This window comes from Hemitrygon akajei, chromosome 2 (genome assembly GCF_048418815.1).
Source record: "Hemitrygon akajei chromosome 2, sHemAka1.3, whole genome shotgun sequence".
Classification (NCBI taxonomy): Eukaryota; Metazoa; Chordata; class Chondrichthyes; order Myliobatiformes; family Dasyatidae; genus Hemitrygon; species Hemitrygon akajei.
In genome coordinates this window covers 173,362,441-173,376,255 of record NC_133125.1, presented here as the reverse complement: position 1 = coordinate 173,376,255, position 13,815 = coordinate 173,362,441, and the positions used below count along the sequence as shown (strand labels likewise).

At 49.8% G+C, this 13,815-nt stretch overlaps 2 non-coding genes across 2 annotated transcripts; both read right to left on the bottom strand.

Moving 5' to 3' along the window:
• Positions 1 to 2,484: 2,484 nt before the first annotated feature.
• LOC140722540 (U1 spliceosomal RNA) lies at positions 2,485 to 2,649 on the bottom strand. Its single transcript, XR_012097658.1, has one exon. It is a non-coding gene; the product is annotated as a U1 spliceosomal RNA (small nuclear RNA).
• Positions 2,650 to 10,626: 7,977 nt separating this feature from the next.
• On the bottom strand, positions 10,627 to 10,790 carry LOC140722585 (U1 spliceosomal RNA). The gene has a single exon (XR_012097677.1). It is a non-coding gene; the product is annotated as a U1 spliceosomal RNA (small nuclear RNA).
• Positions 10,791 to 13,815: the final 3,025 nt, after the last annotated feature.

Genomic DNA, 13,815 nt, shown 5'->3' with positions numbered 1-13,815 from the left:
TTCCATTCATCAAAACATGCGCTGTGACTGACTTTGGAACATGGTCCAGGTACGTACCGTACTCCCTTCCTGTCGCAGCACGCCACGTCTGAATCCTAGACTCCATCTCACCTATTCTGAGCTAAAGTTCTTCAAGCTGGAGTCCCTCTTACTGCCTATCTCTCCGGCTCCAACAAACTACAGACACAACAGTTCACGGAGTCAATCTTGTCTGTCCCGATTGCTTCCTGATTGAATTCTTTCAGTATAAACCCGCACTGTTGCCCTTGCTGATTGATGTCCACACTGCACAGAAACTTCGCTCCGCTGGGGCACTGCGTACTTTGCTAAAACGCACCAAAGATGACCAAGTTGTAAATTTTAATCGGCCATTGCTTGTACCATCCGTGTCCCGAGGACAGGTTTGTGCAGTGGAAGCGGGTGATCCACATTGAGTCCTTGCAGGTATTGGGCTAGGAAGGAGACCAGCGATGCAGGATTTTGTTTTTATAACAATCCAGTAGATTTTGTGGTTATCATTACTGAGATCAGTAGTAGTTCAAGTTTATTGTTACTCAACCATACACATGTACAGACAAACAGCTAAACGAAACACCGTTCCTCTGGGGCCAAGGTGCAAAACGCTGTACAGAGTCACAGGCAGCACATATAGTTACAGTCAAGTACATAGTGTCACAAAATACTATTAGCTCAGGTCCCTGAATTGCTTGGCCTGCCGATGAACAGGTTGATACAAAGCGCATGGTGCATGTTCGTGTAAGACAGCGTAATGTTGCAGGCATTATTATAATAAAACTATTTTGAAATGTCACCCTCTGATGTTAATGTAATAACTTTTCGAAATTGGACTTTATTCCTGAGACGTAGTTGTCTTCCCGGGTATGTGAATAGGCTCCGCAGAGAAGGACGTGATGGACACAGTGGGGTGGTTCCCTGAGCAGACGGTCCAGTTCATCTGGCAAAATGCCTCATCGGCAGACCTCAGCAACAGGCACCAAGACCTCGCCTGGCTGGCGGTGAGAGGGGCCCTCCCAGTCCGATTCCTCCTGTACGCCCGGCAGGTCGTCTCCACACCCCTCTGCCCTCGGGAGGACTGCAGAGGGGAGGAGTCGGTGACCCACCTCTACACACTGTGGGTTCCCGGAGAAGGTGTGGAGGAGGATAAAAGGGCTGGTGTCACGCTTCATCCCCAGCAGCTGCGTAACAGAGGACTCTCTGATCTACGGGCTGTTCCCGGGGACGCACACCGAGACCAACATTTGGTGCTGCTGGCAGATCATCAACTCGGTGAAAGTCGCTCTTTCGTCGGCCCGAAACTTGATGGTCTACCAGCACACGGAGATGTCCGTGTGGGAATGCTGCCGACTGGCACATTCTCGGCTGCAGGAATACGTGTTGAGGGATGCACTCAAACTCGGTGCAGCCACCGCAGGGGTCCGATGGGGAAGGACCACAGTCTAGGGTTCTTCTCCCGCGGGAGTTTAGTGGTGTTGGGTGGGTGGGGGGGGGGGGGGTTGGGTGTATACCCCCTGAATGTAACTCTGAAAGAACAGAGTGGCACGTGGGTGGCGAAAAGTGTGAAAATGTAAAGACAGTAATGGAAAACATTGTAAAGAATTGAAAGTCATTGAATTGTTTATTGTATATAATTTTATTTTTTGAATAAAGTCTATTTTGTTTAATAAAAAAACTGATGGAAATGGTAGCAAAGATGGTGGTTTGCTACTGCTGTGTAACTGCCCCCACGGAGTCACTCGGCCGTAGGTAAAGTGAAATGAAGAGTCTGGAGTCAAACTGTCAGGTGTGGGGTGGAAGTCTGCGACTGGACAGTAGTGTGGAGACAAATGGCAACGACAACAATTGGAGAAAGAAAGTAACACAGTGAAGCCTCTGCTTGATTATTTTTTAAAATTAAACAAAATATACTTTATTCCAAATTAAAGTTATATACAATAACCATTCAAAGACTTTCAATTCTTTACAGTTGGTACCATTGCTGTCCTTACATTTTCAAAGTTCTAATGTTTTGCCACCCACGTGGCACTTTGTTCTTTCATATTTACATTCAGGGGATATACCACCAACCCCCCCTCCCCTCAACTGCCACGGGAGAAGGACCCTAGACTGTGGTCCTTCCCCACCGGGCCCTTGCGGTGGCTGCACCGAGTTTGAGTGCGTCCCTCAGCACGTACTCCTGCAGCCGAGAATGCGCCAGTCGGCAGCATTCCCCCACGGACATCTCCGTGTGCTGGTAGACCATCAAGTTTCAGGCCGACCAAAGAGCGTCTTTCACCGAGTTGATGATCTGCCAGCAGCACCGGATGTTGGTCTCGGTGTGCGTCCCCGGGAACAGCCCGTAGATCAGAGAGTCCTCTGTTACGCAGCTGCTGGGGATGAAGCGTGACAATGCCTCTTGCACCCTCCTCCACATGATTAGTTACTTTAAGTGGAAGCAAATCCTTATTCTATCGTTCATTGCATTATCAGGGGAGAGCGCGAACGCAGTCCCCCCACTACCACAAATTGTGCAGTCGAGTATCCCGCATTTGGGGATATCGCAGGCGTCAGCACACCCGGAGTGCAATGGGATAGCCTCGTCCTGGAACCTCGGCCTTCCTGATCACCAACGGTTCCCTGCCAGGTAAGTATGTTTGATCACAGCTCCACGTGACGATCCAATCTTAAACGTTACTCTTTCAGTTAAAGGTGACACACCATTTCGGGAGATCCAAGTCCGTAATTCTGAATTATCTTATTAAGCAGAAGAAAACGTAGAAGTTCATTCTTACTTTCTGTTCTTCTTGGGCCGCAGCTGTAATTTTTTGGGTTAATTTGCGGCAAGTGCTAATTTGTATATTTGCCATACATGGAATCGTTGTATGTTGCTATTCTGAAAGTGACCACGAGGTGTCAGTGCAGGAGCAACAAGGAGGCTGGAAGGCTCAGAACGTGACGTTTACAGTATAACCCTTAAGATCAGAGTTAACAGTTGCTGATTGAATGCAATTCAGGATTTACAATGACATTCTTTATTTCAATATGGTGAGGCTGACAATGTCTCCACTAAGTTAAACTTCGGCATATCTGAATGCACAAACTCCTTTCCTCGGACAAAGCAATGAATAAGAATGCTCCCAAACCTTCTGGGGACAATAGATCCCACTTGCACCCAAAATTAATATGCCAACTCTCTGAGTGCGTAAATATCCCAACAGTCAACAGGTCAACTATGCCTGTGACCATGTTGGATGCGCTAGGGAAAGTGACAATACCAGTCTGGTCTGCAGGCATCCTTGAACTTGGTCAGAATGGTGCTAAACAATATTTAAAGAGCAAACACGAGGAACTCTGCAGATGCTGGAAATTCAAACAACAACACACACAAAATGCTGGTGGAACACAGCAGGCTAGGCAGCACCCTGCCTAGGATGCTGCCTAGCCTGCTGTGTTCTAAACAATATTTACTGGGTTTGATCCAGACCAATTAGCACAAGCATTAGAGCAAACACGAGGAAATCTGCAGATGCTGGAAATTCGAACAACACACACAAAATGCTGGTGGAAGGGTCTCGGCCAGAAACGTCGACAGCGCTTCTCCCTATAGAGGCTGCCTGGCCAGCTGTGTTCCAGCAGCATTTTCTGTGTGTTGTTAGCATAAGCATTAGGTTTGTCTGAGGTAGATGAATGCACCGTATGGTCAAGGATCTAGTTCCTGCCCGGCGTACAATACAATTAAACTCTTCTCGGGCTTCCAGCCGGGTAAAGATATCTATTACAACGGACGTTTCGTTGACACACTCTGCCATAGTCATCAGGGATAATCCCCGGGCCTCTCTAGTCCGGTGGTATTTATACCCTGGCCGTGCGTTCCTCCCTCCTGGATACTCACACTTATACACACACACACTATAACATTAACAAAATATTATCCAGAAACGTATCCAGCCACTAATTAATTAAATGGGCAGATACATATGTTGGCACAGTTCCTCATATGCATATACATACATGACATTCTCTCATTTTCAAACACTCGTGCACCATTTACAGTCACATGATGTCAGTCTTCCACCCTACCCCCCACCCCCACACACAGCTGCACTGCCGCGTATACATGGCCTTTAATTAACGCTCTTCTATCGAATTGTTCAGCCATATCCACTGTCCAACTGAGATTGGGCCAAACGTGCCCTCTCCGTTACTAGCATTCACTCACAGTCGTGCTCTTCCACGTGAACCCATCACATGCGCACTTTTGCTCGCAATCTCAAATGCAGAATCTTTGTTGCAAACGTGGCCTCCCACGGCCACAGGATCATAACGAGCGGTGCGCTCCCGACCACGTATCTGACTGCCAGCACTACCGCCGTTTCGTGAGTGACCTGCGCCGGGAGCCGATGCTCCATCCGGCCGAGATGAGCGTCGGTGAGTTCTGCGGCCCGCTATAGTGTGCGTCCTGGAGTCAGATGCTAAACGTCGTCAGCCCAGGTGAGGTCCCAAAACAGCGGTCCAAGACTACCCTCCCGTTCCCTCAGACCGAAACTCCTCACCCGATATGCTCTCCATCCGGATACGCATACAACTCAGTGCTACCTCGAGACATCCTCCCCTCTTACCTTTCCTCCCACCCTCCATCCTCCATCCGGGACCGTCGTCCCTCATTACGGACTCACAACTCCCGGGGATCCCATTCACGCCATCGGGATCAGGGACTCCATCAGGTCATCCGCCCGAGCAATTCACTCACCCCCTAACTGCGAAATCCTGTTGGTCGTCACTCCTTACTTGCTCTGCCTCCAACACTCAAACAATGTCTTCCGGCATCCCACTGTCTCTCCCGGAGAACACCTCGCCACTCCTTCCTAACACACCCTGACCTTACCTCTACAAACCTCTCCTTTACAACTGCCCCCACCACACCAAATTCCCAGGACCTACCATCCCATCCAGCCCGATACCGCTCATCACCAAACACGCTGTCCCTCCCCCATCCCACTAGTTCACCAAAGGCCCTATCTGCCACAACCCTACCCGTCACTGGACATCACCCCCCTCTAAAACTCTCTTCCCTTCGTCCGGAAATCCCACAGACTCCCCACTCACCATCCGCTGTGAGTTATCCGTGACCGACCCCCATGATCGTCTTCCTCCGACTGCCTATACCACCCCTCAGCCGTCCGCGTGTAACTCTCTCCTACACCGGAACGTTTCAGAACGCGCGCCCGTCACCCCTCGGAACCCCATGACTGTTTCTGCACAGCAACCCCAGTCTTATTCACACCATTCTCCCCTTGCCTTCCCGGAGATTCCTGTCCCAGTTCTCACTCTCTTACTTCACCTCTCACTTCCTCCTCTTGTCCTGTCCTACCCCTTGCATCATCCTCCTTACCCCTCGGCCTCCGCCCTTTGCTCCAACCCCCGCCGCTCCGCTGTTGACCTTCCCCCTTCTTCCCACACCCAGTTCCGGCGCCGCCGACTCTGGACCCGGAGACGGCGAGCCCCTCTCTCATCCTGTCCAAGGCCCACACCATGGTGAAGAGGCGGATCAAGCTGCGGCAGGTGCCCGAGAGCGACCGGAGTTTCACCTCCTGCGCCGCCACGCTGACGCCTCAGCCATTCACTGATTCAATTTAAAATTGTGCATCGTTACTATGTGACGAAGCAGAGATTGTCTAAAATATTTCCTAATGTTGGTAGTTATTGTGATAGATGTAAAACTGAGACAGCTACACTGACACACATGTTTTGGTCTTGTTCTACACTGAAACAGTTTTGGAAGTCAGTTTTTTCTACAATTTCCAAAGCACTTAAAATTAATTTACAACCTAACAAATTAACTGTGCTCTTTGGAATAATTCCTCAAAATATCCGCGGTAATTCTTTGTCTGACCAACATGTTGTTGTGTTTGTTACACTGATAGCTAAGAGGGCCATTCTGTTGAAATGGAAGGATACGGCAGCTCCCACTCTGTCACAATGGTTCTCTCAAGTGATGTTATGTCTTAGTTTGGAGGAAATTAGAAGTCGAACCTTCGAGCCTATGTTTGATTTTGAGAAAAGATGGGGTTCATTTGCTCGTTACTACCATTGGAGATAATTGATAGAATTCCTCCACGATCTATATTGTAAATTTTGGTGTAATTTGTTTTGCTGGCGGTTTGATGTTTATCTTTAGAAGCTTTTTGTATGACGCATGGCTCCGGGGTTGAACACCGAATGGGTCTTTTTCTCACTTTTTTCTTGCTTTAGTAGTTTTTTTTTCTTTTCTTCTTTTTTTGCGTCACCATACTTTTCAAACCTTAATATTCTTTTCTTCTCTCTTTTGAGACATTGTAAGTGTTACTTACATCGCTGTACTCTTGTTATTTTGGATAATAGTAATAAAAAGATTTGAAAAGAAGTAAGGCTTCGCCTCCGGAACCCAACACTGGGACGTTGAAGCTTCGTCCGCCTGGATCGTCGGCGCCGCCAAAGAGACGGCGGAGCGCACCGAGGACGTGCGCTCAGACACCCGATAACGGCTTCTGGACGGTCAGGCTGTGGAACGACAGGGTGCATTGCCCCCGGGATGGGCTAGCATCGGCGCACTCGTGCGCCAACGCCAAGCCCGAGCGGATCAGGATCTTCCTGGGCTACGAAAGGCGGCCGCTTTCCTTCTACGTCGCCGGGTGGGACAGCAGATGTAAAGAAAATTCAGGGAGGAAAAGGATAATTTGAGTGAGTTACAAAAGGAGCATAGGGTCGAAAATACTGAAGTCAACCACATTGGCATCGACGCGGAATTTTTCTTTTAATGTCGGTGGTGCTGATGTTGAAAGGGATCAGACTGGCTTGTCCAGAGGAACTGAAAGTCACAGAACAAGCTTTCGATTGGGGAAATCGTTTATTAGTCGAGCTCTCAAGGAGATTGGAGTGTGGGATCACGGTGCATTACTGGAGTTACCCACAGTCTTGCAGATCTCATCTCCAGAGAGGGAACGCAACGAAGAGGCGGGATCCAGGGATGGTAGGTTTGCTGAATGAGATTGCATCGACAGGAACTGCAGACCCTATAGGGATGAAGAGTAAAGATGAGATGTATTTATCAGAAGTACATGGGCACATACAGTGAAATACTTTGCTTGCGTCAAATCACATCAGAGAGGATTGTTCTCAGGGCAGCCAGCAAACGTCGCTACGTTCCGTCGCCAAAGGAGCATGTCCACAACATCCTAACCCTAACCCGTGCGTCATGGCGACGTGCGAAGAAACCGCAACACTCGGAGGAAACCTACGAGGTCACAAGGAGAATGTACAAACTCCTTACATACAGCGGCGAGAATTGAAACCAGATCTCACAGAGGGAGCTTCAAAGGATTGTGCTAACCATTAAAGCTGCGCCATTTAACAGCTCAGGAGAACGAGAGGAGATCACATGGAATGGTATAAAATCCTTACAGAGTTCAGCGAGCTGGGTAGGGAGGCCATTTTCGCTCTCTGAGAAGTCTAGAACCAAGGGTCACGGTCTGAGACAATGGAGAGACTACTCCTCTCCATCCCCGGTGGACTCATTTATTCTCAGCTTCTTGTAACTACTGGGACATTTCTCCCTCCAAACATAGGTATGGCCACGGCAGAGTTCTTTCCCGATTAATTCACACAACCGGGAAGAATCCAGTTCCAGTCGCAGTGGAAGCTGACAGGATCCCTACTGCTCTCCAACACCCTCCCTGATGTCACTGAGTCCAACCGCTCGGTCCCCTCTTAACCCCTACCATTGCTACTCCGCTTCCCCCCCCCCCCCCCCCATATGGACACTGGCTGCTCCCGTGCCTTCAGAGGAACCTCCTCCTCAGTCGTCCTCAAACCCTGAGTTCCCACAAGGATGTAACAACCTCCTCCCCTGCTGCAAGGTCCCGAGCAGATGTCCTTAACCCCGACCTGGTGGGCAAGACAGCCTTCTGGACCCACACTGGCAAACGCAGATGCTGCCATTCATTCTCCCTTCCCCGCGGTCCCCGATCACTCTTACATTGCTTTACCATGGCACTATGCTCAGATTCCTCGTCGTCCTTGTAGTCACTAACCTCATCCACTCGGGTAGGGCGGAAGTTCCTCCAACACCTCCTTCCCAGAACCGTGCAACTCACAGTGGCAGCCTTCCATTCATCAAAACATGCGCTGTGACTGACTTTGGAACATGGTCCAGGTACGTACCGTACTCCCTTCCTGTCGCAGCACGCCACGTCTGAATCCTAGACTCCATCTCACCTATTCTGAGCTAAAGTTCTTCAAGCTGGAGTCCCTCTTACTGCCTATCTCTCCGGCTCCAACAAACTACAGACACAACAGTTCACGGAGTCAATCTTGTCTGTCCCGATTGCTTCCTGATTGAATTCTTTCAGTATAAACCCGCACTGTTGCCCTTGCTGATTGATGTCCACACTGCACAGAAACTTCGCTCCGCTGGGGCACTGCGTACTTTGCTAAAACGCACCAAAGATGACCAAGTTGTAAATTTTAATCGGCCATTGCTTGTACCATCCGTGTCCCGAGGACAGGTTTGTGCAGTGGAAGCGGGTGATCCACATTGAGTCCTTGCAGGTATTGGGCTAGGAAGGAGACCAGCGATGCAGGATTTTGTTTTTATAACAATCCAGTAGATTTTGTGGTTATCATTACTGAGATCAGTAGTAGTTCAAGTTTATTGTTACTCAACCATACACATGTACAGACAAACAGCTAAACGAAACACCGTTCCTCTGGGGCCAAGGTGCAAAACGCTGTACAGAGTCACAGGCAGCACATATAGTTACAGTCAAGTACATAGTGTCACAAAATACTATTAGCTCAGGTCCCTGAATTGCTTGGCCTGCCGATGAACAGGTTGATACAAAGCGCATGGTGCATGTTCGTGTAAGACAGCGTAATGTTGCAGGCATTATTATAATAAAACTATTTTGAAATGTCACCCTCTGATGTTAATGTAATAACTTTTCGAAATTGGACTTTATTCCTGAGACGTAGTTGTCTTCCCGGGTATGTGAATAGGCTCCGCAGAGAAGGACGTGATGGACACAGTGGGGTGGTTCCCTGAGCAGACGGTCCAGTTCATCTGGCAAAATGCCTCATCGGCAGACCTCAGCAACAGGCACCAAGACCTCGCCTGGCTGGCGGTGAGAGGGGCCCTCCCAGTCCGATCCCTCCTGTACGCCCGGCAGGTCGTCTCCACACCCCTCTGCCCTCGGGAGGACTGCAGAGGGGAGGAGTCGGTGACCCACCTCTACACACTGTGGGTTCCCGGAGAAGGTGTGGAGGAGGATAAAAGGGCTGGTGTCACGCTTCATCCCCAGCAGCTGCGTAACAGAGGACTCTCTGATCTACGGGCTGTTCCCGGGGACGCACACCGAGACCAACATTTGGTGCTGCTGGCAGATCATCAACTCGGTGAAAGTCGCTCTTTCGTCGGCCCGAAACTTGATGGTCTACCAGCACACGGAGATGTCCGTGTGGGAATGCTGCCGACTGGCACATTCTCGGCTGCAGGAATACGTGTTGAGGGATGCACTCAAACTCGGTGCAGCCACCGCAGGGGTCCGATGAGGAAGGACCACAGTCTAGGGTTCTTCTCCCGCGGGAGTTTAGTGGTGTTGGGTGGGTGGGGGGGGGGGGGGGGGGTTGGGTGTATACCCCCTGAATGTAACTCTGAAAGAACAGAGTGGCACGTGGGTGGCGAAAAGTGTGAAAATGTAAAGACAGTAATGGAAAACATTGTAAAGAATTGAAAGTCATTGAATTGTTTATTGTATATAATTTTATTTTTTGAATAAAGTCTATTTTGTTTAATAAAAAAACTGATGGAAATGGTAGCAAAGATGGTGGTTTGCTACTGCTGTGTAACTGCCCCCACGGAGTCACTCGGCCGTAGGTAAAGTGAAATGAAGAGTCTGGAGTCAAACTGTCAGGTGTGGGGTGGAAGTCTGCGACTGGACAGTAGTGTGGAGACAAATGGCAACGACAACAATTGGAGAAAGAAAGTAACACAGTGAAGCCTCTGCTTGATTATTTTTTAAAATTAAACAAAATATACTTTATTCCAAATTAAAGTTATATACAATAACCATTCAAAGACTTTCAATTCTTTACAGTTGGTACCATTGCTGTCCTTACATTTTCAAAGTTCTAATGTTTTGCCACCCACGTGGCACTTTGTTCTTTCATATTTACATTCAGGGGATATACCACCAACCCCCCTCCCCTCAACTGCCACGGGAGAAGGACCCTAGACTGTGGTCCTTCCCCACCGGGCCCTTGCGGTGGCTGCACCGAGTTTGAGTGCGTCCCTCAGCACGTACTCCTGCAGCCGAGAATGCGCCAGTCGGCAGCATTCCCCCACGGACATCTCCGTGTGCTGGTAGACCATCAAGTTTCAGGCCGACCAAAGAGCGTCTTTCACCGAGTTGATGATCTGCCAGCAGCACCGGATGTTGGTCTCGGTGTGCGTCCCCGGGAACAGCCCGTAGATCAGAGAGTCCTCTGTTACGCAGCTGCTGGGGATGAAGCGTGACACTGCCTCTTGCAACCTCCTCCACATGATTAGTTACTTTAAGTGGAAGCAAATCCTTATTCTATCGTTCATTGCATTATCAGGGGAGAGCGCGAACGCAGTCCCCCACTACCACAAATTGTGCAGTCGAGTATCCCGCATTTGGGGATATCGCAGGCGTCAGCACACCCGGAGTGCAATGGGATAGCCTCGTCCTGGAACCTCGGCCTTCCTGATCACCAACGGTTCCCTGCCAGGTAAGTATGTTTGATCACAGCTCCACGTGACGATCCAATCTTAAACGTTACTCTTTCAGTTAAAGGTGACACACCATTTCGGGAGATCCAAGTCCGTAATTCTGAATTATCTTATTAAGCAGAAGAAAACGTAGAAGTTCATTCTTACTTTCTGTTCTTCTTGGGCCGCAGCTGTAATTTTTTGGGTTAATTTGCGGCAAGTGCTAATTTGTATATTTGCCATACATGGAATCGTTGTATGTTGCTATTCTGAAAGTGACCACGAGGTGTCAGTGCAGGAGCAACAAGGAGGCTGGAAGGCTCAGAACGTGACGTTTACAGTATAACCCTTAAGATCAGAGTTAACAGTTGCTGATTGAATGCAATTCAGGATTTACAATGACATTCTTTATTTCAATATGGTGAGGCTGACAATGTCTCCACTAAGTTAAACTTCGGCATATCTGAATGCACAAACTCCTTTCCTCGGACAAAGCAATGAATAAGAATGCTCCCAAACCTTCTGGGGACAATAGATCCCACTTGCACCCAAAATTAATATGCCAACTCTCTGAGTGCGTAAATATCCCAACAGTCAACAGGTCAACTATGCCTGTGACCATGTTGGATGCGCTAGGGAAAGTGACAATACCAGTCTGGTCTGCAGGCATCCTTGAACTTGGTCAGAATGGTGCTAAACAATATTTAAAGAGCAAACACGAGGAACTCTGCAGATGCTGGAAATTCAAACAACAACACACACAAAATGCTGGTGGAACACAGCAGGCTAGGCAGCACCCTGCCTAGGATGCTGCCTAGCCTGCTGTGTTCTAAACAATATTTACTGGGTTTGATCCAGACCAATTAGCACAAGCATTAGAGCAAACACGAGGAAATCTGCAGATGCTGGAAATTCGAACAACACACACAAAATTTTGGTGGAAGGGTCTCGGCCAGAAACGTCGACAGCGCTTCTCCCTATAGAGGCTGCCTGGCCTGCTGTGTTCCAGCAGCATTTTCTGTGTGTTGTTAGCATAAGCATTAGGTTTGTCTGAGGTAGATGAATGCACCGTATGGTCAAGGATCTAGTTCCTGCCCGGCGTACAATACAATTAAACTCTTCTCGGGCTTCCAGCCGGGTAAAGATATCTATTACAACGGACGTTTCGTTGACACACTCTGCCATAGTCATCAGGGATAATCCCCGGGCCTCTCTAGTCCGGTGGTATTTATACCCTGGCCGTGCGTTCCTCCCTCCTGGATACTCACACTTATACACACACACACTATAACATTAACAAAATATTATCCAGAAACGTATCCAGCCACTAATTAATTAAATGGGCAGATACATATGTTGGCACAGTTCCTCATATGCATATACATACATGACATTCTCTCATTTTCAAACACTCGTGCACCATTTACAGTCACATGATGTCAGTCTTCCACCCTACCCCCCACCCCCACACACAGCTGCACTGCCGCGTATACATGGCCTTTATTTAACGCTCTTCTATCGAATTGTTCAGCCATATCCACTGTCCAACTGAGATTGGGCCAAACGTGCCCTCTCCGTTACTAGCATTCACTCACAGTCGTGCTCTTCCACGTGAACCCATCACGTGCGCACTTTTGCTCGCAATCTCAAATGCAGAATCCTTGTTGCAAACGTGGCCTCCCACGGCCACAGGATCATAACGAGCGCCGTGCTCTCGACCACGTATCTGACTGCCAGCACTACCGCCGTTTCGTGAGTGACCTGCGCCGGGAGCCGATGCTCCATCCGGCCGAGATGAGCGTCGGTGAGTTCTGCGGCCCGCTATAGTGTGCGTCCTGGAGTCAGATGCTAAACGTCGTCAGCCCAGGTGAGGTCCCAAAACAGCGGTCCAAGACTACCCTCCCGTTCCCTCAGACCGAAACTCCTCACCCGATATGCTCTCCATCCGGATACGCATACAACTCAGTGCTACCTCGAGACATCCTCCCCTCTTACCTTTCCTCCCACCCTCCATCCTCCATCCGGGACCGTCGTCCCTCATTACGGACTCACAACTCCCGGGGATCCCATTCACGCCATCGGGATCAGGGACTGCATCAGGTCATCCGCCCGAGCAATTCACTCACCCCCTAACTGCGAAATCCTGTTGGTCGTCACTCCTTACTTGCTCTGCCTCCAACACTCAAACAATGTCTTCCGGCATCCCACTGTCTCTCCCGGAGAACACCTCGCCACTCCTTCCTAACACACCCTGACCTTACCTCTACAAACCTCTCCTTTACAACTGCCCCCACCACACCAAATTCCCAGGACCTACCATCCCATCCAGCCCGATACCGCTCATCACCAAACACGCTGTCCCTCCCCCAACCCACTAGTTCACCAAAGGCCCTATCTGCCACAACCCTACCCGTCACTGGACATCACCCCCTCTAAAATTCTCTTCCCTTCGTCCGGAAATCCCACAGACTCCCCACTCACCATCCGCTGTGAGTTATCCGTGACCGACCCCCATGACCGTCTTCCTCCGACGGCCTATACCACCCCTCAGCCGTCCGCGTGTAACTCTCTCCTACACCGGAACGTTTCAGAACGCGCGCCCGTCACCCCTCGGAACCCCATGACTGTTTCTGCACAGCAACCCCAGTCTTATTCACACCATTCTCCCCTTGCCTTCCCGGAGATTCCTGTCCCGGTTCTCACTCTCTTACTTCACCTCTCACTTCCTCCTCTTGTCCTGTCCTACCCCTTGCATCATCCTCCTTACCCCTCGGCCTCCGCCCTTTGCTCCAACCCCCGCCGCTCCGCTGTTGACCTTCCCCCTTCTTCCCACACCCAGTTCCGGCGCCGCCGACTCTGGACCCGGAGACGGCGAGCCCCTCTCTCATCCTGTCCAAGGCCCACACCATGGTGAAGAGGCGGATCAAGCTGCGGCAGGTGCCCGAGAGCGACCGGAGTTTCACCTCCTGCGCCGCCACGCTGACGCCTCAGCCATTCACTGATTCAATTTAAAATTGTGCATCGTTACTATGTGACGAAGCAGAGATTGTCTA